Below are 4,124 nucleotides of genomic sequence, written 5' to 3' on the forward strand. Positions count from 1 at the left end.
ACACAACCGGCTTACACCCCCTTACCCTCTCTGACACCACAGAGCATTTTCCCTGTGTCCCCCTTACCAGCTCTGATGCCACAGAGCATTTACCCTGTGTCCCTGTTTCTGTTCCCCCTCCTGTTTGACTCAGTTTATATAGTAATATTCTCAGCTACACCTTTGCTTAACCAATCATTGTACTGAAATTTAATTAACCAAATCCTAACACATTGAAGCATAATTCTCAAAGCAATTGTATCCCATTACCCTAATTAACTTACTCCTAGCAAAATTAATTGTACAGCAGACAAAACCAATTAGAGAACCAGACTGATTAACATTGTAAAAATGGTGGACATCAAGATAAAACAATACAAAAATGAGGGGGTTTCGCAACCACAAGCATTAAGAAGTGATTTCTTGCCAAACAGGCTGCTTTCAAACTAAGTTTTCTTTAACCATCTTAAGATCTGTTTCTTTATCTGGTGGTGATGGGCACTATCAGGACAGGATCATCTTCCTAACAGCCACTTGAGCGATGTGACGCGACGCTGAGGGAGGAGGGGACTTGGTTGGCCACAGTGCTGGGGGGCTGTGACTTGGACGGCGAGACGTCATGCTGGGGGTGGGCGGCGGTGCTCTTAGTTTTTGCTTGGGGCGGCAGAAATGTTAGAGCCGGCCCTGCTTGTAACTCAGCAAAATCCCCATGCATTGGGCTCCCAAAGCCGTTGTGGCCCAGGCCCTGCATGAGGTCGCTCCTGAAGATATCTCCTTCCTAATCAGCTGCATGTTGTCTATTATTTGGGAAATGCAATCCCTAGCTAGTTAGAGATGGGAAAAATGGAAGTGACGTTTCTGTTCAGCTCATCCTGGGAGATGCTGCAAATGTGTAGAAAATGGAATCTGTGTTGAATGTGATGTAGCTGCAGAAAGAGACGTATTTTCAAAAGAGACCTGACATTTGTCTTACAGGGATTCTAAACCACACCTGAATTTAGTACCTCGTTTAAATCTGTGCCACCAGATTAAAGAAATCAAAGGGCCTATTTGGGGGAGTTATACTTCAGTATCGCTACTGCTATATTGCATGGTTGGTGAAAAATTCTACATCAGACATTTGGAGTAATTTTATACTTAAGGTCAAAGGTTTGATAAGGACTCAAGTAGAAATTGCAGGTACTTAGTGGTTCATTTTCACCCCTGAGATGGAAGCTATGGGGCCCTGTGGCCCAGGTCAACTATTTTTAGAACCCTGCTCCCTAGTTCAGTGGCACTGGTCACAGTCCTAAAAGGCGCCATGATGAAATTGGGCATAACTGTCTTTTACCATTTGGATCCAAAGTTTCATGAAGCACAGAGAGAAACAGCTGGTTTCTTCAGAGCCATTCCATGCCTATGGGTCCCAATCTGGCTGCCTTGTTGGACAAGAAGCACTTCCATGCCGGGCAAATGATGGTAGCCAATGAGGGAATGTATCAGGTTTCACGTTCAGACTGCAGAATACTTGAATGCTGAGTCCAGACTCTGTGGTTTGCTCTCTTAGTTTTGCTCTTAAGTCTTTTGCATTTGTATCACTTCTCCACCTCCTGCTACTCTGAAAGATCAGAAAGTGTGAAAATAGAGCACAAGGGGTTTTTCTCATGATGCAGCCTTCCCACATAGTGTGAGACCCCTTCCACCCACACTCATGGGAGAAGCCCCAGGGAGAAGTGAACTCACAGAAGTGGAAGGCTCCTAGGTTATTGTAGAATGTGACTTCACACAAAGCTAAGTGGGTAGAAATGGGAATTAAGAGAAAACTGCCCTATAGGTTTATATTTTGTAATCATTGTCTAAATTGTTACCAGCGACAATGAAATTAAACATGAAGTTCATTAGTGTAACGTAAGAGGCTGATTCTGTGATAACTTTCAGTGTTACAATATAATACAGGTTTTCTTCTAGTTCTCTTCCCTGTCCCCTCCTACTATCTAGGAAATGGTGACTAATCGTGAAATTAAACTCTCACTCCAAAGGAATTAGAGTGGGGGTGGGAATAGAGACCCAGGATAGACTGTAATTATTTTATTACTATTTCAAATGGAATTTATTTTGATAAATTTTAAAATAAATCTTCTGTGAAGAAGAAAATTACTCAAGACAAGATGTGCAAACTTTTACCCAGTTAGAGGGTAACAGCCACAGCGGTCCCCAGGTCTCTTGTTTGCAAAGGAAAGATGTCACATCAGGCAAAAGATGTCAATATCTATAATAGTGATGGATGTGTGATGGGAGCTTTTCTGGGTTGTTTTTTTTGGGTTGTTTTTTTAATTTAATTTTTGTTTTGTTTTTGCAACCAGTTATTTTTATAGGTGCTGAGTCCCCTTGTCCTTTTGAGCACAGCTGTTTAACCCTCAGGCCTGGCTCTGGAAACCTCCTCAGAACTGGTCTTGTGTTTCTTTCATGTTTGATATCTTTGGGGTTCACGCATCCACACTACATGTGGTTCACCGCAACAGATGCTTTGAGAAATCTGCTGGGTTAAGAGGGCTTTTTCCAAACTGACATTGGCCCAAAGTCTGCCTCAATTCATCTAGATTGGGACAATCTGTATCAAAGGAGTGGTTCACACCTGATTTGCCCAGTGACCTTGGGGGAGGTGTGGTGAGATAGGGTAGGTAGGAATCGACAACAGTGAAGTTATAGATAAGGGTGAAAGACGGTTATCTTGCGGGTCAACAAGCCTGTTCTGTTCATTCCCTCTGATGCATCTGGCGCTGGTCACTCTCAGGTAGCACACTAGGCTAGATGGACCATTGGTCTAACCCAGTATGACCAGGTTTGAATTTTTATGTAAGCCCTTTACAGCCTTGTCTACACTGGCAAGTTTCTGCACAGTAAAGCAGATTTCTGTGGTGTAATGTCTGAGGTGTGCACACTGCCAAGCCACTTAGTGGACAGAAACTGCACTGTTGCAGCACTGTAAACAAAACACCCCAATGAGAGGAGTACAGCTTTCTGCGCCAGGGCTACAGCACCATGGTGCCAGTGTAGACCCCCTGGTCGATTTTCAGTGCTGTGATTGGCCTCCGGGAGGTGTCCCACAATCCCTGTTCTCATCTCTCTGGTCTTTGGTTTGAACTCTACTGCACTGGCCTCAGATGACCAACTGTGAACCCAACCCCTTAAATTCCTTGGGAATTTTGAAAGTCCCACTTCTACAGAGACTGATTATGGTTACAGACCCATCCTGAAATTAGAGCAGGGTATTTTAAAGCTTTATCTCAAAGAAACACAATTCAAACCTGTCAGCACAGAGGAGAAAGCACTCCTTTCTTTCACATTTATTGCTAGTGATCTCACTGACAAACTTCCTTTTCTCGGGGCTACTCCAGGCGTTTTCCCTCTTCTCACTACCAGCTGTGGTTATGGGACTGCAGCAGATCCCAAAGGCCAGCTTTGCTCTTTGACTTACATCCTTCACTTGTTTGGCTGGAGTTGTATCTGCCCCTAGTTTAATTCACATCTGAGACCTCAGGTACCAGCAGATAGTTACAAGGGCTCAATTCCCATCATCATCAGTGGGAGGTTATCCTGGGCTGCCAGGGCCGCAGGATTTAGCCCATGATCGGTCAAGGTGCTATAGCAGGTGCACTCTTGCATTGTGAGTCCTGCAGCTTAATCAAACTGCTCTGCCATAGTCTGCAGGGGGACTGACTTTCTCAAAACCTGGTAGCAGAGAGACTCTGGAGTAGAGAAGGAAAATATCCTTAGCAATTACAGCCAGTAGGAGCAGGAAATGTTCAGTTTAAAAAGAAACTTCTCTCCCTGCTCAAGCCTTTAATCATTCCTGTCGCTCTTCTCTGAACCCTCTGCAATTTATCAGGGAAAACAACCAATCAGTGAAACAAACCAAACCAAACCAGGCTGTTCTGACTGATGTAACAATCTATTGCCTTCCAAGGTTGAATACAAATCAGTTCATTCTGTTCACCCAAGAGATCCACTTTAAGGACTTTTTTGTTTTTCAGTTCCAGTCAGATCCTGTGCAACAGCATCATTGTTAACTCACCACTTGGTCACTTCACATTCACAGGTTCAAAAAATTGGCAGGTCTAAGTCTTTCCTCCCACACCAACATGAAAAAAATCAGTTACAGAAAA

The sequence above is a fragment of the Gopherus flavomarginatus genome (genome assembly GCF_025201925.1).
Source record: "Gopherus flavomarginatus isolate rGopFla2 chromosome 13 unlocalized genomic scaffold, rGopFla2.mat.asm SUPER_13_unloc_5, whole genome shotgun sequence".
Lineage (NCBI taxonomy): Eukaryota > Metazoa > Chordata > Testudines > Testudinidae > Gopherus > Gopherus flavomarginatus.